The sequence below is a fragment of the Periplaneta americana genome, chromosome 10, assembly GCF_040183065.1.
Source record: "Periplaneta americana isolate PAMFEO1 chromosome 10, P.americana_PAMFEO1_priV1, whole genome shotgun sequence".
In the NCBI taxonomy this organism is placed as follows: domain Eukaryota; kingdom Metazoa; phylum Arthropoda; class Insecta; order Blattodea; family Blattidae; genus Periplaneta; species Periplaneta americana.
The window spans coordinates 134,228,702-134,255,121 of record NC_091126.1 but is presented as its reverse complement, the minus strand read 5'-3'; the positions used below and the strand labels follow the sequence as shown (position 1 = coordinate 134,255,121).

The following is a 26,420-nucleotide window of genomic DNA, read 5'->3' as shown; positions in this document are numbered from 1 at the left end:
TGACTTTATTGTCAAATGCCTGGCATTAGAAAACAACAACATTACTATGAATAACAGAAAAACACAAGGACATTTTGGATGTAGCAGGACAGTTATGGCAGTGACATGAAAAAATGTGCTGGGTATTATCCATGCATTCTTATATATATATTCTTTAGTGTAATTATTTTTAATTGTAAAAGTAATCTAAAGTGAATTGTTTTAGTTTTCCTTTCTAAAAATAAACTCTGAAGGTCTGTCTGCTGTACCTCATTATCTTATATCTTCTCGCAAAGACAGGGGGTTTCTACTCAGAAGTACCAGGTAAGTAGGCTATACAATTACATATTGTACTCATTTCAGCAATTATTCCTAATATTTTCATCTAAATGTGGTAGGATAGATGGTTTCACAATAAAAAAACATAACTTTCTACTCTAAATTAATAAACAAAATGTATTTAACAGAAAACTTATATTTAATATTATGAAATCGAAAAAAACCAACTCAAATTTTTACTATAGGCCTATATATTATGTATACACACATAACCAAATATGTATAAATTACAGCTCAAAATTTTCTGACAAAATCACTATAAATAAAGGATTATGCCAAGGATGCTCATTATCATCAGCATTATTCAATGTATATTTCAACGATATCATTGCAAAATGGCAAAAGGAAAATATAATTTCAATTTCAAGCAAATAACTCACAACTTCACTATCTGCAGATGATCAGGTTGTAATAACCCTTCAAGAAGTAACATATACAGTTAAAAAAAATACAAAAACACAATTTAACAATATCTATACAGAATACAATGTCAATGGCATTTAAAGATCAGTCACCGATACAAAGAAAAATTGTTATAAATCAAATTATCGAACAGGTAAATCACTTTATATTTTGGTACAGATCTTGTATTATATTGCTGCCTCTGTGCAACATCACATTTGCAGTGAGAAGACAGTGAGATTGGAGGAAAGTTGTAATGCTTTTCAATATGCTGAAGCCCACATTGTAAGATGAGCCACTTAAAATTTAATGGCCATTGACAGGTAGAGATAAAATATAAGATCTGTAATATTGTTTCATATGAAACTGAATTTGATATTAATCATAAATTAAACAATTTCTTGAAGGTTGCTGGTGTCATTAACAATGTGTTTGAATCAAAACAAACTTTAACTAAAATATCATTAACAATGTGTTTAAATGAAAACAAACTCTAACTAAAAAAAAAAAAAAAAAAAACAGATAAAATTGTGTAATGTATTCGTTTTTCTAACTTTACGGGTGTGTAACCTGGACAATCAAGGCGGAAAATAAATTAAGAATAACTGTGGTGGAAATTAAATATTTAAGAAGAACAGTAGGTTATAAATGGAATGACTACAAAACAAATATAGAAATTTTGAAAGAATTGAGAATGACATGAACCTTTCAATAGATTTTAAATTATATGTCAACGTGAATACAACATGTCAATAGGATGCCCCACAACTGATATCCTACATTACTAAAAAATTACACCTGTGCGGGTATAGGAAACCCTGGAAGAACACCGAAGATTACTCGACTTCTAATATGAGACCGGAATGGGCCAATCTGTGGCCCAACTCCTTGGAAGCTACATGGTAATAATGACATAATTAATTTTAAAGTAAGTTAGTTCTATAATACATTCATATAACATGACACTGATATTTTATTCTCCTTGTGTCCTATATTCTGTGAAGAAAACCTTCTGCAGTTATACTAATATGCAAAATAATCCTGTATTAACATTTGTCTTACAATATCTCCTGCTCTGTTTAGATCATTTCCCTGTTCATTTTCCACATCTGCTTGAACGACATCAATGAGGTCTGGTTCAGGATCATTAATTTCTCTAGCAATGTTATGTAAAACTGCACTAGCAACAATATAATTATTTGAGCCGTTATCAATTTCACTCTTATTTCTAATGACAAAACAGGAAATCTTCGCTTCCAGATACCAAATAATCTTTCCACTACATTCCTTGTCCGTATATGGGATTCATTGTAGAGAACTTCTGCAGGAGTTCTTGGTGCCAAAAGAGGTGTCATTAAATATGGTTTAATACCATATCCTGACTCACCCAGTAACAAAGAATCAGTGTATGTTCCTGATTCAAACTGTGCCTTCAGCTGTGAATTATTAAATATGGTGGCATCATGAGGTGATCCTGGCCATCTTGCCACCATGTTTCTGATTTTTAATTTTGCATCTGATACTACCTGCACATTTAAAGAAAAATATCCTTTTCTGTTTCTATATTGCTCTGCAGTATCACCACCTGAGAAATAAGAATTAACAATTATTGCACTTGATCTGAACATATTGGTATAATAAAGTAAGGTTACTAGACATCCCCCTTTTCCGGGTACAGTTTGACTATTTTTCTTTTTTATTTCCAGACAAAATTCGTCCCCAGATGTAATAATTTCTGCCTATAGATACCCAGGTTTTCAGTGTTATTAGTAATATGATCAGTGATCTTTTTACGTTGCTATGGATGTATTTTACAATTGCAACTTTTTAAGATGACAAAATACAAACTGAAGTGAGGACGTAACTGCAATCGAGTCTTCCACATTCTTATCGAGGTTGGTAGAAAAATTGAACTCCAGGAAAGAAGAGAAATTTATTCCATCACTAATTAAGCAACTTTTGCCATATTAGAAGAAGTGGTTCATATTCTGCGACATAATTCTCAGTGTCTCATGCAATTTTTATAAAAATGCTGTTGAATATCTCAATGTCTAGTTTATTTATATACACGATAAGATATCTATGCAATGTATAAGGAGCATTCAAAAAGAAACGAGCCAGAGGCCTAGGAACAGAAACCAGTACCTGTATGTCAGAAGTATTGGCCCTGGCTGTTGGGGCACTTGTCCCACTGTGACACAAGGCGATGAACGGCTGTCTCGTAAAATTCCCAGGGCTGCGTTGTGAACCAGTTCCGCATGTACTGCTTGATGTCGTCGTCCGAGGTGAATTGTTTGCCCCTCAGAACCTATTTTAGGGGACCAAAAATGGCGTAATCGCAGGGAGAGAGGTCTGGACTGTATGGAGAGTGACCGAGAACCTCCCATTTCAATTTCTGCAATAGTGCCATATTTGTATTGGCCGTATGAGCTTTTGCATTGTCGTTTGCCATTAGAGCCATTTTAGGGGACCGAAAATGGCGTAATCGCAGGGAGAGAGGTTTGGACTGTATGGAGGGTGACCGAGAACCTCCCACTTGAATTTCTGTAAGATAGCCGTGATTGTGTTGGCCATATGAGGCCTTGTATTGTCCTGGAGCAGAATGACGCCATGGGTGATCTTGCCTGGTTGTTTTGATTTGATTGCTTGGCGAAGGGTGGTCAAGGTTTGCGAGTAACGTGGGCATTCACTGTTGTCCCGTGTTGCAGGAAGTCTATCAGAAGGGGGCCGTCTTGGTCAAAGAAGAACATCAGCATACCCTTTCCTGCACTTGCGTGGATAGCCTTGGATTTTTTTTGGTGGTGGTGACCCTGGATGCTCCCATTGGAGAATTTGTCGTTTCGATTCTGGTTCGAAGTGATGACACCAAGACTCATCTCCAGCCACCATTTGTGCCAGGAACTCATTCCCTTCTCTGGCGTAGCGCTGCAGATGATCAATACAGTGGGTCATTCGACATGCTTGCGTGTTACACTCGCAATGAATGGTTCGGACAAGAGCGCGGAAGTTCACAGCACGCTGCTAGAGGGTCACAGGTGCAAGTCACGTGACTAACAACTTGCAGAAGCATGCGTCAATCGTCCAACGCGGTCATTCACGTTGTAAGCAGTGAAACAGTGAAATGGAGGCGTCAAAAGTAGAGCAAAGAGTTGTTATTCATTTTCTGACAGCGTAAGGACCATCGCCGGCTGCTATATACTCCGCCTTCCCATTTAGCGAGCAGCCTGTGTTAAATAACGAACCTAGCGTAGTACATGATTTTGCCACTATAGTGCTGAGAGAGTGATACTGTAGGTCTGGGTGTAAATTTAAGAAATTTCAGTGCTATAGCACCGGCTGTGGAATTTGTGTCCTTATCATTGGCTGTGTTTGTGTTAATAGTATTGTTTTTATTGAAATGTGCAAGTTATTGAGAGCGTGAATGTAACACATTGTTAAACTCTGAACAGAAGGTAAGTTACATTCTATAATAACATTATTTATCAGTGAATGTAGCAGCCAGCGATACCGCATGCCGTAATTTAACTGTTCTTTTCCCGCGCTTATATTCTCCTAACATATAAACAAAATGTACTTTCGAATTGAACGTATCTCATAACATCAGTATATTTTAAGAGAGTTCCACACAGGTTATTTTATTATAAAATTAACTGACATATTTCCTTCTCATTATTTATAGAATTTATGAAGATTCTACAATGGTTTATTGTTGCGTCCCTTTCTGTAAAAGTGACAGTAGAAAAGTTAAAGGGGTATCATTCCACGAGTTCCCTAGCAAACATTAACTTAAAGAAAAATGGCTTAAAGCAGTATCAAGAGCAGATTTTACTCCCAATTTTAATTCACGTTCATCAGTAGTATGTGGCCTTCATTTCCGTGAGACAGATTATCGCCGTGGATTAAAAACCAAACAATTGCTAAAGAACGTGATTCCTTCTGTTTTTGCATCTTATCCTTCTTACAAAATTCCAGAAAACAAACAAGAAAGAAGGCAGATAATAAAACACCCCATCTTGTCCCCTAACAATAAAAGGAAATGTAATTCAAGCACTTTGGATGACCCTGAAATTTGTGCAAATAATACAGATAGCGGTTCTCACAAAGATCTTTGTTGTATCGGTATTTAGACGGAAGATAGTATGGATGACAAATTCCTCCAAGCACAGAAAGAGAAAAATAAATTAAAACTCAAATTGTGGTGCGCGAATAATAAGATTCGTCAGTTAGAAAGACAACTGCAACAAACACAAGATAAATTGAAAAATTTCGATAACTGTTACTACCATTCGCTTTCACGAATAATTACAACTAATGAAAATAACCCTTCCGATGTGAGATCTAGTTTCTTTTTGGAACAAGTACTTGAATTTGAAAAAAAGTCACCCAGATGGACAGAATCCACCATCAAACAATGCATAATGTGGGAATTTATAACTTCCAAAGGATATCGACATGTTAGGGACAGTATTTTGAAATTGCCGTCGAAAAGCACTCTATCCCGATATTTAGGCAACCCATGTTCTGAAACTGGAGTTACAGATCTCGTGAAAGAAAGGTTGATCACTGAATGTCAACAACTGAATCAAGCTGAGGACTTTGTTCATTAATAGTCGACGAGATGGCAATAAAACAACAACTACAGTATGACAAAAAAATGGACACATTTTTCGGGCGAAAGAACAGTTTTCCTCCAGAATCAAGCAATGTAGAAAGTTGTACAAGTATACTCATGGAAGAAAAAGTAAATTATGACATTTTAGCTAATAATTTACTTTGTTTTCTGATTTGTGGCATTTCTTCAAAATTCAAAATACCAGCTGCCTACTTTTTTACAAAGAGGATTTCCGGTAAAGAGCTGCATAAACTTACTCTTTCTGTTATAAAGGAGGTGGAAGACTGTGGATTCGTCATATTACGTTTGGTTTCTGACAATCACAAAACCAATGTAAATATGATGAAACGACTTTGTAATGGCAAGTCTGTAATATCAGAAGTCGTTCATTCTAATGTTCAAAACAGACCCTTGTGTATTGCTTTTGACCAATGCCACATTTTGAAAAATGTGAGGAATGCCTTCCTAGAAAAAACAATGCATGATGGTGATGAAGAAATAAGTGGACAGCATGTGAAAGATCTGTATGAGTTGCAGTCAACCCAGGTAGTTTTAAACCTGTTCCATTCCTCACTCGTAAGCATGTATGTCCTAACAACCTAGAGAAAATGAATGTGAAACGTGCAAAAGATATATTTTCTTCATCTGTAATTACAGCCCTTGAATATCTTAAAGAAAACTGTGGGCAAGAAAAGGCATACACTTTTAAAGATTGTAGAGGAACAATTCAGTTCATGAAAACCATTCAGAAGTGGTTTAATATCCATGACATATGTAGCTTTAACAGTCAGCTCGATATGGACAAAGTTCATTTTTTTTGTGTCACTGATGAAAGATTAATCTGGCTAGAAAATGATTTTCCAGCATATTTTAGGAAAATAAAGAAAGAAAGTGAAGAATGCGGCTCAGGCTTTTTAAGCAATGAGACATACGAAGCAATTCTATTAACTTCGGTATCAACTGCGAAATGTATCAAATATCTATTGTCAGCAGGGTTTCACTTTGTTTTAACAAGGTGCTTCAACAGTGATTCAATTGAAATGTTTTTCAGTAAGCTAAGAAGAACTTCAGGTAATAATGATATGTTGGATTCAAGGGCTAATATTCGCCTTGAATAGGATACTCAAGATTAGATCCCTCTCTTGCAAAAGAATTGGAGCTCAACATAGCGTTATAACAGCTACAAGCACAACCTCAACTCAACCTCTTGTAAATTTTCCAGACGCTGTAAGAAATATACTGGAAAAATTCAACAATGTGCCATATGAGTAGGCCTACGAATATTATGAAATTAATTTAAGTCACAATATCTTTTTTTTTTAATTTAATGCCATACTATTATATATGCATGTTTCAATTTCTTCTTTAAATTATTAGTTACCTATATTATTATTATTATTATTATTATTATTATTATTATTATCATTATTATTATTATTTGTAGTGATTAGCTTGTGCGAGAGCTAATCCAGAGGATACGGCTACAGATTAAATTTTTTAACACAGCTATTATTACTTTATTGATATTTATAAAACTTTTTATTGTTATTATCATGATCGTAGATCATTAAATTTTAGTCTGAATTATTTACTTTGTTCGTTTTCAGCTCTTGGGTTAACATCAATAAAACTTGCTTCATTGGCTTATATTGGTGGATTCATAGTGAAACGTGTTGTGAAGGAAGTAGTATGTGAATCTTGTTGTGATCTGATCCAACAGACTAAATTCAGTTCTCCGCTCCTGGACATAATTTTCAAGCAAGATGATTGTGACACATTATATTATCCTTCTGAGTTGGTAGTATGGCTGATTAATATTATTGAGGAGTTTGTTTGTGAAGCCGTAAGATTTGTAAACAATAGAGTGTGTGAAACATTAACACAGACAATACTTCCTGTTATGAAGGAATCAGTTGTACTAAAATGCAACCAATCTAACGATTCAATTCATATTGAAAATTTGGGACACATTATCTTGAAAACTGCAATTCCAATATTCCTGAAGAACATTGGTAATGAAAAAACGGAACGTTTTGAGAGGGTGAAATACCTTAATTCAAAACCAATAAGCAGGAAAATCTTGTGTATTTGATGGCAGATTTGTATTCCCGCGGCAACAGTGTATCACTTTGTCAGCGCCTCCGTGGAGAAGGTGAGTACTAACAGCAGTTCGCATATTTCCTTCAATTGGGAGGGCGGAGTATATAGCAGCCGGCGATGGTAAGGACTAGAGGGAACGGACATTCATCATAGAATGTCACAAGTGTACGGTGAACACTGCATGTCCCTTGCATGGGTCAAGGTGTGGCACAAGCGCTTCAGGGAAGGACGGGTGTCGTTAGCTGATAATGCACGATCTGGAACACCACACCGCATTACCGATGACATCGTCCAGTTGGTTGATGGGCTCGTTACTCAGGAACGTCGAGTTACAGTGAAAGCCGTAGCTGCCAAGGTCGGATTCAGCGTTGGAAGTTTTCACACCACCATGACGGAAAGACTGAACTGGTGCAAAGTGTGCGCCCAATGGCTGCCCCACAACAGGAAGCATGTCGAATGGCCCACTGTATTGATCAGCTGCAGCGCTATGCCAGGGAAGGGAATGAATTCCTGGCACGAGTGGTGGCTGGAGATGAGTCTTGGTGTCATCACTTCGAACCAGATTCGAAACGACAAATTCTCCAATGGGAGCAGACAGGGTCACCACCACCAAAAAAATCCAAGGCCATCCACACAAGTGTAGGAAAGGGTATGCTGATCTTCTTTGACCAAGATGGCCCCCTTCTGATAGACGTCCTCCAGCACGGGACAACAGTGAATGCCCAGCATTACTCGCAAACCTTGATCACCCTTTGCCAAGCGATCAAATCGAAATGATCAGGCAAGCTCACCTGTGGAGTCATTCTACTCCACGACAATGCAAGGCCTCATACGGCCAACACAATCACGGCTCTCTTGCAGAAATTCAAGTGGGAGATTCTCGGTCACCCTCCATACAGTCGAGATCTCTCTCTCTTGCGATTACGCCATTTTCGGTCCCCTAAAAAAGGCTCTGAAGGGCAAACGACAATGCAAGGCCTCATACGGCCAACACAATCAGGGCACTCTTGCAGAAATTCAAGTGGGAGGTTCTCGGTCACTCTCCATACAGTCCAGACCTCTCTCCCTTCGATTACGCCATTTTTGGTCCCCTAAAAAAGGTTCTGAGGAGTAAACGACAAGCCATGCCTCATACGGCCAACACTATCACGGCACTCTTGCAGAAATTCAAGTGGGAGGTTCTCGGCCACTCTCCATACAGTCCAGACTTTTCTCCCTGCGAGTATGCCATTTTCGGTCCCCTGAAAAAGGTTCTGATGGGCAAACAACAATGCAAGGCCTCATATGGCCAACACAATTACGGCACTATTGCAGAAATTCAAATGGGAGGTTCTCGGTCACCCTCCATAAAGTCCTAACCTCTCTCCCTGCGATTACGCCATTTTCGATCCCCTAAAAAAGGCTTAGAGGGGCAAACAATTCACCTAGGACGACGACGTCAAGCAATACGTGCGGAACTGGTTTACAACGCAGCACTGGGAATTTTACGAGACAGCCGTTCATCGCGTTGTGTCACAGTGGGACAAGTGCCTCAACAGGCAGGGCCAATACTTCTGACATACAGGTACTGGTTTCGGTTCCTAGGCCTCCGGCTCGTTTCTTTTTGAATGCTCCTCATATATTGCTGAGATGTCCTCCAGAAAAAGACAAATTTCAAGAGAGAGTTCATTATTATTTTTCTTCAATTTTAGATGGACTTGATCTGGATGAATATACAGGAAAAGAATGACCTTTGGGGAGGCCGAGACGTAGATGGGAGGATAATATTAAAATGGATTTAAGGGAGGTGGGATATGATGATAGAGAGTAGATTAATCTTGCACAGGATAGGGACCAATGGCGGGCTTATGTGAGGGCGGCAATGAAACTTCGGGTTCCTTGAAAGCCATTTATACGTAGGTAAGTACAGGAAAAAAACGAGGTTGTCCACTTTAGCAAATTGTTCAGGAGAGCAGTGTAAAGTCTATCTTTAGCATATTCTTTCCTTGTATGCCCAATCTAAAATTTGTCATAACATTTAGACTGTTCACATTATCAAAGTTTTTCATTCGTAGGATTAAAGTACATAGAATCCTATACCACACAACATGCATAACTCATTTTTGGAAAAAAGTGGACAAAGCTTGTTCTTTACCTGCACCCTTCATTTCATTTGTTGAATTTTTTGCTTGAAGAAACATGTAACTTCAGAAAAATAGCAAAATAGAAAGAAGGTAATGTTACTCTTTGCTAACAATTGAGTGAAACTTTTCAATTCCCCCCTCTCCCCCCCCCCCCCAGGAACATTATTCCCTGTGCATAACAACAGAAGTTTATTGAACTACATCTGTGTCTTCCTGGAAACAACGCTTCAGTGGAGATTTTTCTTCACTGAACATGATGTGGACACCCCAAAAATACAGAATGAGTTTACGAATTGTTCGAGTCATGCTATCTAAACTTACCGCATGATCTTTGAGCTATTGCTGCAAATTTGGAATTAAGAGAAGATCTGCTTAAAAAAATCCACTCTTTCAGAAGATAACAGTAATTTTAGTACGGTAGCTTATTAGAATGAACATATTTCTAGTATGTAAATATAATGAGCATTTTAGTTCTTTAAATTACGACTGGGGTATAAGTCATGGCACTATTTTTTTTTCAAAGTCAATCGACGGTAACACGAGATGTATGTCGTGTGTCATATGACATCCATAATATGTTGTCACATCACTACTGGGATTGCAGTGTGATATGGTTATCATACAGATAGCATGTTACGTATAATGCAGTTATGAGTTGACTGCCATGCACAATGAATGTGACCCGGTGGTTTTTTAGGTTGAGTGTGTGTTGTAATACTATTCAAATTAGGCCTATCGCGTTAACACGAGTACCAAGCAGCATGATGCTGTATTGTTTATGGATGCTTGATCACTATACTACCATAACATACTCCTCTAGTATACATACTGCCCTTTCAAATAGCATGATGCTGTGTCGTTAAAGGATGTATAATCCCTACCATACCCTATTCCATTAGTACACGTACCCTGCCCATAAACTTGAATATTTCACAATTTCGAACCATTCCCTCATTCTAAAAAAAATAGTTGCCATGATTTATGTTCCTACCCTCGTATGTAAAAACAATACAAGTGAATGCAAACTAACAGAAATGTTAAAAGTAGTTTTTCATATGTCGATATCTGTCCCTGGAATTATGAAAATATCTGGTAACCTTGAAATAAAGAGTATGAGTAATAGTGAATCTTACCAGGAGACTGTAATCGGATGTGAGTGCATTCAATTGCACCTATGACCCTGGGAAACCTTGCAATTTGATGAAATAAGGTCTTGGTTGTAGAGATCTCATTCTCCTCTTGTGGCAATCTGATATATTGTGGAGCTAAAGAAGCTATCACTTCTGCCACACACCATACAATTCGGGATATGGTGGAATTATGGATACTTTCAAAATCTCCCACCATTATCGGCATGCTGCCAGAGGCAAAAAAGCGCAGTGTAACAAGTAATTGATGAAGAGGCTCAACAGAATGATTTCTGAAATAAAAAGGAAAACGTATATTTATTCAAATAATATATTAATTCAAAGCCTAAAACACGTTTTATACACTTCCTCACCTTTTCGTTGTGTGTTTTATCCGATATTCAATTTGTTGAAACAAGGTTAGGACTGTTTCGAAAGTCTGAACCTGTTTAAAAACTCATATTCATTCCATATCTCAAAGTGATGTACTCTATTACGAAAAATTCTTGGTCTCCGTAGTTGTTCAATTATGTTGATCACCTCCTCATCATCACTCATAAGTTCTTCAAAAACATCGACAATATTTACATGTATAGCAGAAAACGCCATCTTGCACTGTTGAGCTTGAACTGCAGTTTAAACAGCAGACGTCTGACGATCAAGTTAAACTGAAGTTAACTCCAGTTTACCTGGAGGTTAAGGTTTATAAAATGAAACAGAACGAAAAACTTGAGTTTAAACTGAATGTAAGGTTTAAATTGCGTTTATAAATCGGCCCTTAATGTGTTACCCGGCTGGTTGTAGTGTGCAACATAACAACTTTTCGTAATTCATCTATCTTAAAATGCACGTTTCTCTGAAAAACTATTCAAAATATAGCAAAATGCTATTTCACTTTTTTATTGCTCTTTACTCAAGGAATCACCCACCCACCAGAATTATTGACATTACTTACAGTTCACCCTGTATATAATCTGTTCTAATGTACTGTGCATTATAATTCTTTCCAACCTTAAGCTGCACACATTCCTCTTGAAATCCCTCACTTTTTCTCAAGTCCTCTTGAAATCCTTCACTCCTTCTGATGTTCTCTTGAGATCCTTCACTTCTTAACAATCTTGCTCATTGGTCTCTGGAAAATCTGTGGTCATCCCCTGGCCGGCAGACAAAATATCTCGAGGAGAAATTCACAATAATGTCAGCTCAGTGTTATCCAAAATGTCATATCTTAGTTTACAATTCCTTTTTCTATTTCCTCATTATTTGTAAGTTAGTCTAAACAGACATCCCAGTTTGGCCTGGACATTCCCAGTCTTCACACAAATGTCCCAGAGTCGCAACAAAAACTGCATGACACTTGTATTTCCCGGATTTCAGTAGATATGCAAAATACAATATTTCCTCAATGATTTCATTTTATCACTACCAGCAGCACAAGAATGCAAGATCATCACAAAAAAATCTATTGCCACAAGGCAATAAGGTATCGAAAGAGTATTTCACTAAACAGCAGTGCAATGAGGTGAAAATCAATTTTCTACCTGCATGACCACAGCACTCCTTATTGTTATTTCACCTACAAGGATTGCATTCAGGTGGAAACAATTTACATAATACCAGGAAACTAATTTTGTTAACCCCTCCCCCCTCTCTAATCTTAAAACGCTCTACCAATAGGCATAAGTAAACTTCAAAACAGTTTTCCTTTACAATTCTAAAATCTCGGCAGCATTGAAAACAATATCCATGACTAGTGAGCTGTAAACTTTTCTTTTACAATTTGAAATGAATTGTACCATTTTTAACATTTCTTAAATCCAAACCACAGCTTTGACCTGTGTAAGTGACAGAAGGGAATACTTATTTAACATAACCATACTTTCAGCATACACTTGCCAAACAACACTAAAGTGCAGCGATGCAAAATATCCCTGAGAGTTTCATCACACTGTAAATGTGTTTTTAATAAGTTAATTTTGTACGTTTTTACACAAATCAAGTATTTTTCGAACAAATGACAAAGCAATAATTTTTCGGCTGCTTCTTCACATTCATATCTTGCCCCAGTACTCAGTACTTTCACCATAAATGGCATTCAAACTTTACACAGAAATTATTTCTTTTGCGTAAGCCATTATTCAAATACCAAAATGACATTTCACTTTTTGGTTACTTACAACCTTAATATTCTGTTCTTCAAAGTATTGTACCCATTGTCTATAATACACGAAACAATAATTCAGACCCAAGTTGTACTCAAAACTTTCAAAGCATTACATTTTAACAACGAGTTAGAAAGAAAAGAATATAGTGGCCATGTTGTCCTGTACAGCGCTCTTTGCGGTGCCACAGCGAAACACAGCAGATATGAACTAAGCGCCCACCGTTGTAAAAATTCGTCTGCTTACAATGTTGTGTATACGGAGATAGAGCTACGAAAAAACAAAGAAAAAACATGCCTGTTGTGAGTGCTGCATATAACTGCAATGTCAAAAGGAAAAAGACAACTGATTTATCATATTTCATGTAAATTTTTTGAAGTTAAGTCCATAGTTTTGTTAATTAGCAGCATTTTTTTTTCATGCATAAATGTTGTACATTGCCCGGCATGCCATGTGGTGTGTACAGTATTTTTCTTTCTTGCAGATTCCCTTAAAAAAAAAAGAACTGTTGAAACAGTGGATAATAAATATGAAACGAGACAAATGGTGTCTCTCCGAGCTGTTAATTTCTAGAAGTTCTTTCAGTACTCCATCAAAACACTTGTTTATAATTTATGATGTAGTTTCACACAACCTATTGTTCAAGTCCCTAAATTATTTACTGTAGTTTTGGTGAGCTGCATTTTCTTGAAAAAAAAAAAAAAAAATGAAATTAACACTGTCTTTATTATATCATAAACTTTACGCTTCGTAGGTGAGGATCTGAAGTTCATGTTGTTCTGGAAATGTACAAGAAAACCAGCAATTGTTTGTACTGCCTTGTCAACAACTGCCTCCTACTCCTTGTCATGTACATATATTTGTCTTCTGAATGTGGAGAGCATAGGAAGCTGTGTTTCGTAGGATGCCATTTAACCCTTGTCATGTTTTTTACCCACTGATTTAACAAATCTTTGTTTTCTAAAGGAAAAGTGTAGGTTTCTCTGTTGTATATACCTAATGCTTAAGTAATTGCAGTGTATTAGTTTTATTATTATATCTGTAATTATTGAAAAGTGTTTTTCTCTTACATTTAATATGTAATTAATATATTTTCTGAAGAAAAAATCTTTAAGTGTTGAGTGCTTTCTTAATAAACAAAATTATGTAATATCTTTTATTTCTCTTCCTTGTGTCCGTCCTGCTTATAGAGAATATGATGAGCTGTAACTTATAAAACGTAGGCCTAAACCAAATAAATGGTTCACTAGTAATATACTTAAACTAAATACGGATAAAACCGCTACAATTCCGTTTCAGACCTAGTGAAAAACAAATAGCAATAAAATATTAAAATTGTGTTTCGACACGGGCATCCTTTATTTCTGCTCCTTGTGTCCTTACTGCTTATAGAAGAAGACGATGAGCTGTAACTTATAAAAAGTAGGCCTATTTCAAAGAGAAACTATTAATCAAATAAATGATTCACTAGTAATAAAGTTAAACTAAATACGGATAAAACTGCTACAATTTCATTTCAAACCCAGTGATAGCAGTGATAGCAGTGATAGTATTTCGACACTTGCATCCAAAATAACGCAAAACTCTGTGGCAGGCCGTATTGTTGTTAGTATTTTGACTGGAAGGACATGAAAGAATATAATATTGAGCACCTACATGCAATAATGGGGTAAGTATGAATATATTTCGTAACTATCTACCCCATTATTGCACGTGGGTGCTCAATTATACACTAATAATAATCTGTGGTGCCACAGCCCTTGAAAGGCTCAGACAGACCAGCCGGCTGTTGGCCTCACGTTCACATTTCGATAATAATTATACTCTAATGTAACAAAAAAAACTGAAAGCGTGTTTGGTCATGTTTTACCCAAATTACAAGCTTGGGGGTAAAGGTTGTTTACTACATTTAGAGTTAGGCCCTGCTTTCATTCTATATCTTATGGTATAATAAATAGTTTTGCAAAGTGTAGAGACTGGGAAAACAATTAAATAAAATCATCCGAATCATACTCGTTCATTTTATAGGCAATCTTGCAGGACGCATTTAAAAGAACCTAGGAATATTAACATTTTCTTCAGTATATTTGCTAGGGCTTCTTGTCATACATACATGACAATTTTGTTTAGGTTATTCTTTTAAACTTTCCTTCTAGCAGTGGCGTATACTGGTTAAAGGGTTTGGGCTACCGCTGACCCTATTATTACACAAAATATATCTAACAATTACTTTAATTTTAATTACTATGGTAAAACTAATAATACAAAATTATTACATTATGTTATATTATAAACTTTTTCTTTTGTAATTTCCTTGGGCTACCGCCGGTAGCCCGCAAAATACGCCCCTGCCTTCTAGGAATAGCTGAAATGTTTTGAATTTAGTGTACATTAGGTCTTTATTTTAGATTAAGTCACTAGCACATATTTGACGAAATACTAGGTTTTTCCACTTCAATTTAACTGATTTATGCAAACGAAATTTTGACAGCTGGCGATTGCAATTTAACTTATCGCCACACCCACTTTGTTTTGGGTGCTCAAGTTAATGGCAGACAGTCGTTCAATTTTCTTCAAACATGGCGGCGCAATGGCCACTCTAAATCTCTCTCTTTCTAACTCGTTGCACTTTAACATAGTAATTAATATTTACTAATTTATGCATGTTTTTGACTGGTATTTGATCTAAGGCTCTATCCCATCTCCTGTCCCAGAGCTGCCTTCAGTCCACAACTGTCCCAAAATACCCTGCAACAGGATACATCATTATCACATTCCTTTATAACTGGCTTACATTTTCGGCAACCTCTGAAACAGCAACATATGCAAACTGCACACATAATAGAACATGCAATTCTTCAGAAACCTAAATACACTAAATTTAAATTCATAACCACATTCTGCTACTATATTATTACTACTGCTAATTTAATCTCTTTAAATATCGACATTAGTTAGTAATCCATCTTTACCAGTTTATGCACGTTTACTGGCTGCTATTTCATCCACGGTTGTCTCCCATCTCCTGTCTCAGAGCTACCTCGTTACCTTCTCCACAGTCTGCAACTACCCAAAAACACCCTGGAACAAGGCACATGACAATCACATTTCTTTACAAGTAGCTTACATTCTCTGCAATCTATGAAATAGCATGATATGGAGACTCCACTCATAATAGAAGACGCAAACCTTCAGAAACCTAAATCCACGTAACTATATTCTGTCACTGTATTGTTACCATTGCTATTTTACTGTGTTTAAATATCGACATTAGTTAGTAATCCATCTTTACCAGTTTATGCACGTTTACTGGCTGATATTTGATCGACAGTTGCCTTCCATCTCCTGTCCCAGAGCTGCCTCGTTACCTCCTCCAGAGTCTGCAACTGCCCCCAAAACACCCTGGAACAAAACATACGACAATCACATTCCTTTACAAGTAGCTTACATTCTCTGCAACCTATGAAATAGCAAGATATGGAAACTGCACTCATAATAGAACATGCAAATCTTAAGAAACTTAAATCCACTAAATATATATTTTCATCTATTTTCTGCCTGTATTATAAATACTCCTAATTACTGTGTTCAAATATCGACACTAGTTAGTAATCCATGTTTACCAGCTTATGCATGCATCCTGACTAGGATTTCCTCCACAGTTGCCACCTCCCATCTCCTGCCACACTGCCCCTAAATTGCCACCATCTTCTGTGTCAGTTCATCCAGAATTCGCATCTACCCCAACACACCCTGGAACAAGACACAATCACATGTCGTTACAAGTGGCTTACATTTTTGGCAACCTATGAAACAACATATGCAAACTGAATCAGGAGTACCAGCACATGAACATCGTCAAAAATCTAAATCCACAAAATTTTCATTCTTTTTCCCATATTGTTACTGTAATTTTTAACTACATTATTACTGTGTTTAAATATCGACATTAGTTGTAATCATTATTTACCAGTTTATGCATGCATCCTGTCTGGAATTTGCTCCACAGTTGCCTCCCATCTTCTCTCGCAGTGCTGCTTCACTACCACCGTCTCATCTTCTGTCACTCCACACAATCTAACACCTACTCCTAAACTGCCCCAAAACACCCTGAAACAAGACACGTGGCAATGGCATTTCCTTACATGTCGTCTAAACCTTCAGCAACCTATGAAACACCAATATATGGAAACTGCATTGCTACTACTAATTCCATAATCTAGAAAAGGGAAAAGAAAATTCGAGTAAAACTGCCCCCACTCATTTTTTTCATAACAAATTCCATAATCCAGAAAGTGGAAAGAAAACAGAGCAAAACTGCCCACACTCATTGTCTTCATAACAAATAAAAAAAATGGAAAGAAAGCCGAGCAAAACTGTCCTCACTCATTTTCTTCATAACATATTCAATAATCTAGAAAGTGGAATGAAAAACCGAGCAAAACTGCCCACAGTCATTTTCTTCTTATCAAATTCCATAATCTAGAAAGTAGAAAGAAAAGCCGAGCAAAACTGCCCGCACTCATTTTCTTCATATGAAATTCCATAATCTAGAAAGTGGAAAGAAAAACCGAGCAAAACTGCCCCCACTCATTTTCTTCATAACACATTCCATAACCTAGCAAAGTGGAAACAAAACCTAGTAAAACTGCCCCCACTCATTTTCTTCATAACACATTCCATAACCTACCAAAGTGGAAACAAAACCTAGCACAACTGCCCATATTCATTTTCTTCATAACACCATAATCTAGCAAAGTGGAAACAAAACTGAGCATTTCCTTCATAACAAATTCCATAATCTAGCAAAGTGGAAACAAAACTGAGCATTTTCTTCATAACTAATTCCATAATCTAGCAAAATGGAAAGAAAACCTAGCAAAACTGCCCACACTCATTTCCTTTGTAACAAATTCCATAATCTAGCAAAGTGGAAAGAAAACTGAGCAAAACTGCCCACACTCATTTTTTTCATAACAAATTCCATAATCTTGCAAAGAGGAAAGAAAACCTAGCAAAACTGCCCACACTCATTTTCTTCATAACAAATTCTATAAGCTATGAAAGTGGAAAGAAAACTGAGCAAACATCCCGCACTCATTTTCTTCATAACAAATTCCATAATCTAGGAAAGTAAAAAGAAACACTGAGCAAAACTGCCCACACTCATTTTCTTCATAACAAATTCCATAATCTAGTAAAGTGGGAAAAAAACTTAGCAAAATTTCCCACACTCATTTTCTTCATAATAAATTAGCAAAGTAGAAAGAAAGCCGAGCAAAACTGCCCGCACTTTTTCTTTATTTCATAACAAATTAGCAAAGTGGAAAGCCGAGCAAAACTGCCCACACTCATTTTCTTCGTAATACCATAATCTAGCAAAGTGAAAAGAAAACCCAACAAAACAGCCCACACTCACTTCCTTCATAACAAATTAGTAAAGTGGAAAGAAATCTAAGCAAAACTGCCCACATTCATTTTCTTCATATCAAATTCCATCATTTACCATAATGGAAAGAAAACCCAGCAAAACTGCCCACACTCATTTTATTCATAACAAATTCCATAATGTAGAAAAGTGGAAAGAATACCGAGCAAACTAACCACACTCTTTTTCTTCATAAATTTTAAATATACGGTATTTACCTAAAAATATTCATTTATATACATCTATTTTATTCCAATAGTTTTTAATCCTACCTTAAGCGGACAACCTTCCTCCCAAAGACCTTCAAATCTTCATACCAGTCCTCCTCATCAGTCTTGGGAAAAGCAGAAGCAGTCTTCCTCCACAGGTCGATGTACAATCCATTAACAAATCCCAACTTAATCTCATCTCAATCTTAACTGCAGTCCACATTTCCTATTTTATAATTCCTGTTTTGACTTCATCCTCATATTAACCTAACGACACTACTCACTATGAGAATTTTGCCAAATATCAAATTGAAATCACAATCACACCAAAATCAAAATGATACCAACATTAAACCCCTTTCTTAACGGCCATCCACCAGAAAAACCTTCTCAAACCGCTGCTAAATCATGAGTAGATCTAGGATTTTACGTAAAAACATTTTCTGTTCCTCACAAAATAGGTACATGAAAATAAATTAGTACATACACGATTTATGGAATTATATGGCCAAATTTGATAAACTTATAGTAAGTTACCTAAAAATACCTACATTTATGTTAGAATCTGGAAACAGTAAAAGAATACACCCGGAAGTGCAGGACATTATCATTAAAGATGGTCCATGTTAAGTTCTTAATCTCCCATAGTTAATATAAAAAAAAAAAAAGTTATGTTTTATTTAACGACGCTCGCAACTGCAGAGGTTATATCAGCGTCGCCAGATGTGCCGGAATTTTGTCCCGCAGGAGTTCTTTTACATGCCAGTAAATCTACTGACATGAGCCTGTCGCATTTAAGCACACTTAAATGCAATCGACCTGGCCCGGGATCGAACCCGCAACCTTGGGCATAGAAGGCCAGCGCTATACCAACGTGCCAACCAGGTCGACGTTAATATCAAGAGTTGGAAAGTTTTAAAGTGTATTTCTTTCAAGTATTGCATCCATTCTAGTGTTTGTGAAAAGTGTCAGTATGCCGAAAATATCGTCAGCCAAGTCATCAATAATTCGACAGTGGGTACAAGAATTTCCTACTTCCTCTAAAGATGCCTAAATTGCCTATTGTGGCATATGTAACAAAGAGGTCACAAAATATTTCCATTTTTCATTAATTTTCACTATCATGTTAGTAATACTTTAGTAGTGAAATTACAGTGCTTGTAGGTTTACCAGATCTATATACGGCCACTGGTATGAAGCTCTTAGTTTGATAACTATCTTCTAAGTTTAAATTGATTACGTGATATGATGTAATTCTCGTGTATCCATTAACAGGCACCAAAGTTCTATTAAAACTCACAACATTTTCTAAATACTTTCATCGTAGGTATTTAATTAAAGTAATTTTAGTCTATTCTTTCAGGTAAACTCTGAACAAAACTCACATTTATGTCAACACATTAAAGGGGATACACATTAGGCAAATGCACAAAGAAAATCGTGTTTCAAACAGTCACTGTTACCTAACTAACCACATTTCAAAGGTGACACAAAAGAAATGTATTCCATGCAGATTTCTGTCGAGCCCTTGTCGCGGCAAACATACCCTTCAGTACACTTAAAGCTAGCAATTCACAAACTTTCTACAGAAATACTGTCATCGCAACATTCCATTGCAATCTACACTAAGAAAAAACAACTTGGATAATATGATACAATCATACATTGAGCAGGATAAGGGAAGTGATTCATACATTTGGATCTCTGTTGATGAGACAACTGACAGACTTGGTCGTTACATAGCTAATTTCAATGTCGGGAAATCAGATCCTCATGCGCCATCTACACCTTACTTAATCTGCAGCAGAGAGTTTATAAAAACCAACCAGGAGACAGTTGTCCAGTTTGTTAATAATAGCCTCAAAATACTTTTCCCCAATAACATGGATGAAAATAAAGTAGCCTACTTGTAATACACACTGATGTGGCCTCTTACATGCTTGCTGCTATCAAGTTGCTAATGGTATCTTATCCTGCATTGCTCCAGGTCACAGTTTTGTCCATGCCCTGAATTCTGTTACTGACAAGATACATCTTCAATTTCCTACATTCAACCTAAGCTCCTTTCCACAATAAAAAAAAAAAATAATTGTCAAGGCGCCTGCAAGGATTCAGATATTTCGAGACAAACTTCCAGATGTAGCACTACCACCAGAACCCATCCCTTCCCGCTGGGGAATTTGGTTTCGAGCCATAGAATATTACAATCAACATTTTAAAGAAACTGAAGACATAATTCTAATCCTAGACGAGGATGCTGCATGTATTACTTCAGCTAAAGATGTAGGATGTATTCAAGGATTCATAAATTTACTATGACATTGTGTAGGTACATCAAATCACATCACTCATTTCTAATTCGCACTATTACTGCCCTTGAATCTTCAGCGAGAACCTAATCTACAAGTAACTGAATTTAATTGAAGAGGCGAAAGAAAAAATGAACATGCACCTGGCCCTCTTGAAGATAAAATTCATGAAAAATTTAATACAATGCTTCACAACAAAAAAAAAAAAAAAAAAAAAAAACCGGATTATCAACTCTTCATACTGTGGCTCCTGTGTTGTGTGATACATCTGTGGAACATGTCTCATACCACGATTTAAATACTATGCTCTGGTGACATCAGTTGATGTGGAACCCTCATTTTCTGCCTTCAAGCTAATGTTAACAGGCAAGAGGTGCAGTTTTTCTTTGCAAGATCTAGAAAAAATATTACGGATAAATTTCAGAACACGGGTATTTTCCTTTTCCTCTTACTCCAAAATTCCAACCTTGTGCACGCAAAATACATTATTCGCACTGAAAAGTGTCTTTTCGTAAGCATGATGATGCGCATTCAACAAACACAGACAAATCTATTCTTTTAGTTGTACAACAACTTGTGTTCTATATAGGCTACTACATTAAACAGAAAGCAAACAAGTGAAAAGTGTGCGCATGTTTTCCGTTTGATTATACTGAATAAATTATAGTAACGTTTATTGCATTATACAGGCTACCAGAAATACATTATTTTAATAATTATAAAATGTAAGCCTATCAGCATCCTTTAAAACCTATTTCCTTTCTTCAATACTAGATTTTAAGCACCTAAAAATCCACGAATCACTTAAAACGAACAACATGGCACACTATAGACCTGCACATCATATATAGTAATTATACGTTACGTTCCTGCTTACTCTAACATAACCGGCAATAATTATTACATTCATCAATAACGCCATAGTTATTACATTATAACTCATTGCTCCAGAAATCTTGATACAAATTATCTATTGTCATTACGCAACTATCTTAGATACCTACAATTGAATAGGTCGGAGCTAAAAGGAACTAAGTCAAAATATGCAGTTTTGGGTTATGCAACAATTTGTACAACTGATGTCATGCACATCAAACGGTGGAAGAAGGAACTAAGACTTTTAAATACTCTTTTGTCTTCTCTAACATAAAATATATACATTTGTGTTATTAGTGGAATGTTTTTTGCTCCTCCTGAAAAGTTGTGAAAAGTGACTTAGTTCCTTTTAGTTCCGACTGATTCAATTATATTTTAATCACTTAAAAATCCGAGGCGTACTCATGAGTCACTTCAAATGAACAACATGGCACACTATAGACCTGCACATCATATACAGTAATTACATGTTACGTTCCTGCTTACTCTAACATAACCGGTGAAATTACATTCATCAATACCACCGTAGTTATTACATTATAACCCACTGCTCCAGAAACCTCGATACAAATTACCTACTGTCATTACGTAACTATTTTAGATACCTACAATTATATTTTAATCACCTAAAAATCCAAGATCTACCCACGAGTCACTTAAAACGACAACATGGTGCACTGTAGACCAACATATTATATAATTAAATTATATGTTACAGTCTCTTGCTGCATATTCTAATATAACCGGCGAAATTACATTCATCAATACCACAATAGCTATTACGTTACAACCCATTGCTCCAGAAACCTCGATAGAAATTATCTATAGTAGACCTATACTATGCATCTTCATTCATACTCCAACTTCATTCTTGAAAAGCATTGCACTCAACATAGTTTAAATAAATCGAATTATTTCCTAACTCTCACAGTTGTAGAAGTATTCTCACCTCGTTTCGTTAATTTTAAAGGTATACTTCTATTCATTTTGTACACCAAAAACACAACGCTCTCCCTTTCACTTCTGTGCACTCCCTGTAACTTCTGTACCCTCCTTGTCACCTCTAAGCTGTCCCTATCTTCTCTGTACATTCCCCGTCAGTTGTGTGCACTCTCTGTCACCTGAGTGCACTCCCTGTAACCTCTGTGGTCTCCTTGTCACCTGTGTGCATTCCCTGTCTCCTCAGTTCTCTCCCCCTGTGTTTGACCTGTCCCCTTTGGGGTCTATATGTCTAATCTCCCTGTCCCATCTCTGTTCTACATATCCCCTCTGGTCTCACCCTGTCCCCTTTGTGTTTTCCTTGTACCCTCTTTGTTCTTCCTGCCCCCCCCCTGGGTTCTCCCTGTCCCCTTTCTGCTCTCCCTTTCCCCTCTGGTCTATCGCACTCCCATCTGTGCACTCCATATCCCTGCATGTTCTTCTGTGCTATGTCTGTCCCCTCTGGTCACTCCCCAGCCCATATGTGCTCTCCCTGTTCTATTTGGCTCTCCATGTCCAATCTAAGTTATCTCTGTCTCCCATGTATTCTCCCTGCCCCCACTGTGTTCTCCATGCCGTATGGGTTCTCGTTGTCCCCTCCTCTATATTATTTCTATCCACTCTTTGCTCTCCCTGTCCCCTCTGGTCACTCCCAGTCAACTCTGTGCTCTCGGTTCTTTCTATTCTGTTCTTGTGTCTTCTGTGCTCTACCTGTGAATTCTTGCTATCTCTGTGCCATCCCTGTAACCTCTGTGCTCTCCATATTACCTCTATGCATTTCCTGTCACCTATGTGCTCCTCTCTCGTCTATGTTCTCCCTGTCACCTCTGTGCTCTCCTTGTCACTTCTCTGCTTTCCCCGGCACCTCTGTGCACTCAATGTTTCCCGTTCTTACCCTGTTTCCTCTGTGTTATCCATGTCACTTCTGTTCTCTCCCTCTCTCCTCAGTGCTCTCCCTGTCACCTCTGTGCTCTCTCTGTCTCCTCTGTGCTTTCCCTGTCACCTCTGCGGTCTCCTTGTCTTCTCTGTGCTGTCTCTGTCACCTCTGCGGTCTCCTTGTCTTCTCTGTGCTCTCCCTGTGACCTCTGTGCTCTCCCTGTCACTTCTATGCTCTCCCAGTCTCCTTTGTGCCTTCCCTTTCACCTCTATGCTCTCCCTATGTCCTCTGTATTCTCCCTGCCATAACTTTTCTCTCCTTATCTCCTCTGTGTTCTCCCTGTTCCTTCTGTGTTCTTCCTGTTTCCTCTGGTCTCTTCCTGTAACCTCGTTACTTGCCCTGCCCCCTCTGTATGCCCCCTGACCCCTCTGTCTTTTCTCTGACCTCTCTGTGTTCTTCCTGTCCCTTTGGGCGTTCTCTGTCCAACCTGTGTTCTCAGATGTGTCAGGGAGAACACAGGTTGGACAGAGAACACCCAAAGGGACAGGAAGAACACAGAGAGGTCAGAGAAAAGACAGAGGGGTCAGGGGGCACACAGAGGGGGCAGGGTAAGTACACATCTGTGCTCTCCCTGTCCACTCTTGGATCTGAATGTCCCCTCTGTGCTCTCCCTGACCCCACAGTGCTCGCCCTGTCCCCTCTGAACACTCCCTTACCTCTATATTTACTCTCCGTGTTTTTCTCTGACCTTCCTGATCACTCTGTGCTCACCCAGAACACACTTGTATTCTCCCTGTCCCTCTGTACAATGTCTGAAACCTCTGTGCTCTCCCTGTCCTTTTCTCTGCCCTTTCTGACTCCTCTGTACAATCCCTGTCCCCTCTGTGCTCTACCTGTCCCCTCTGTGATCTCCCAGTCCCTTCTGAGATCTGACTGTCCCCTCAGTGCCCTCCCTGCCCCCCTGTCTTCTCCCTGCCCTCTGGTCTCTCCCTATCCCGTCAGTGTTCTCCCTCTCCACTCTGGGCTCTCCCTGTCCCCTCTGTGGTCTACTTAAGTCCTCTGTGTTCTCCAGGACCTCTCCCTGGTCTTCCTATCCCCTCTGGGCTCTCCCTATCCTCCGTGTTCTCCCTGTCGTCTCTGTAATTTGTTTGTCTCCTCCGGTCTTTCCCAGTCCCCTCTGTGCTCTCCCTGTACTAAACAGTGTATTCTTCCTAACACATCAATGCTCTCCCTCTTCCTCTGGTCTCTCCCTGTCCACTCTGGGCACTCTCGGTCCCATCCGTGCTGTTCTTGTCCCATCTGTGCTCTCCCAGTCGACTCTGTGCTCTCCCTGTACATTGTCCCTTCTGCGACCTGTCTGTAACCTCTGTGGTCATTTTGTATCCTCATTACTCTTTCTGTCTCACTGTGCTTTTCCTGTCGCCTCTGTGCTCTCCCTGTCTCCTCTGTGCTCTCTCTGTCCGCTGCATGAACCGTCCGTACTCTCCCTGTCCCCTTTGGGCTCTCCCTGTCGATTCTGAGTTCTCCCTGTGCCCTGCCTGTCCCCTCTGCAACATCCCACTAACCTATGTACTAATCCTGTATCCTCATTTCTCCTGCTGTCTTACTTTGTTCACCCTGTCTCCTCTGTGCTCTCCCTGTCGCTTCTGTGCTTTCTACGTCCGCACTGTGCTCTCTCTGTCATCTCTGTGTTCTCTACCTGTCCCATCTGGGCTCTCCCTGTTCAATCTGAGTTCTCCCTCCCCCCCTTGTGCTCTCTCTGTCTCTTCTGTGTTCTTCCTGCCCTCTCTGTGTTCTCTCTGTCCCCTCTGTGCAGTCCGCGTAGAATAGGTATTCTTCCTGTACCCGTTCTTCTCGTCCTGTCGCCTCTGTGTTCTCCCTGTCCTGTGCTCTACCAGTGCCCTCTCGGTACTGCTTGTCCCCTCTCGTTTCTCCTTGACCGCTCTGTGCACTCCCTGTTCCGTCTGTCCTCTCCGTATCACGACTGGGCTCTTTCTGTCAAATCTGAGTTCTTCCTGTCCAGTCTGTATTCTCCTTGTCCCCTATGGGCTCTGCTGTACAATCTGTGTTCACCTTGTCCCCTCTGGTCTCTCCCTGTCCACTCTGGACTCTCCCCGTCCAATTTAAGTCCTCCAAGTCCCCTCTCTGCACTCTCCCTGTCCCCTCTGGTTTCTACCTGCACACTCTCTGTTCTCCCTGCCTGTCAGTCTTCTCCCTGTCCCCTCTGTGTTCTTCCTGTTCCTTCTGGGCTCTGTCCAATCTGTGTTCTCTCTGTCCCCTCTCCGCTCTCCCTGTAACCTCTGTCCTCATCCTGTATCCTCATTCCTCTTGGTGTCACACTGTGCTCTACCTGTTCCCTCTGTGCTCTGCCTGAACCCTCTGCGCTCTCTCTGTCACCTCTGTATTCTCACTGTCCCCTCTGGGCTCTCCATGTCCAATCTGAATTCTCCCTCTCCCCCTTGTGCTCTCCTGTCCCCTCTGTGCTGTCCCTGTCCAATCTGTGTTCTCCCTGTCCCTGCTTTGCTCGTCCTGTCGCCTCTGTGTTCTCCTTGTCCATTCTGGTCTCTCTTTGTTCCCTCTGTGCTCTCCCAGTGCCCTCCCAATTCTCCTTGTCCCCTCTCGACTCCCCATCTCCGCTCTGTGCACTCCCTGTCCAATCTGAGTTCTTCCTGTCCACTCTGTGTTCTCCTTGTCCCATCTGGACTTCTCTGCAAAATCTGAGTCCTCCCTGTCCCGTTTGTGCACTTCCTGTGCCCTCTGGTGTCTCCCTGTCCAATCCAAGTCCTCCCTGATTCCTCTATGCTCTCCATGTTCCCTCCGGTCCCTCTCTGTCCCCTCTGCTCTCTCGCAGTTCCCTCTGCATTCTCCCTGGCCCCTCTGTGTTCTTCCTGTCCCCTCT

The 26,420-nt window shown here is 38.8% G+C and overlaps 1 long non-coding RNA gene across 2 annotated transcripts in view; it reads right to left on the bottom strand.

Moving 5' to 3' along the window:
• Nucleotides 1-389: 389 nt before the first annotated feature.
• LOC138708039 (uncharacterized) overlaps nucleotides 390-26,420 on the bottom strand; it is a 37,864-nt gene continuing 11,833 nt past the window's right edge. The window contains exons 3-9 of one of the 2 annotated variants that reach the window (XR_011334556.1): nucleotides 16,815-16,954; nucleotides 16,468-16,597; nucleotides 16,137-16,246; nucleotides 15,817-15,925; nucleotides 15,498-15,592; nucleotides 10,689-10,975; nucleotides 398-2,305 (exon numbers count right to left, since the gene is read on the bottom strand). This is a non-coding gene — a long non-coding RNA (uncharacterized lncRNA). Of the gene's footprint in view, nucleotides 2,306-10,688; nucleotides 15,593-15,816; nucleotides 15,926-16,136; nucleotides 16,247-16,467; nucleotides 16,598-16,814; nucleotides 16,955-26,420 lie in introns of both variants that reach the window. The other variant, XR_011334555.1, reaches the window with a different exon arrangement.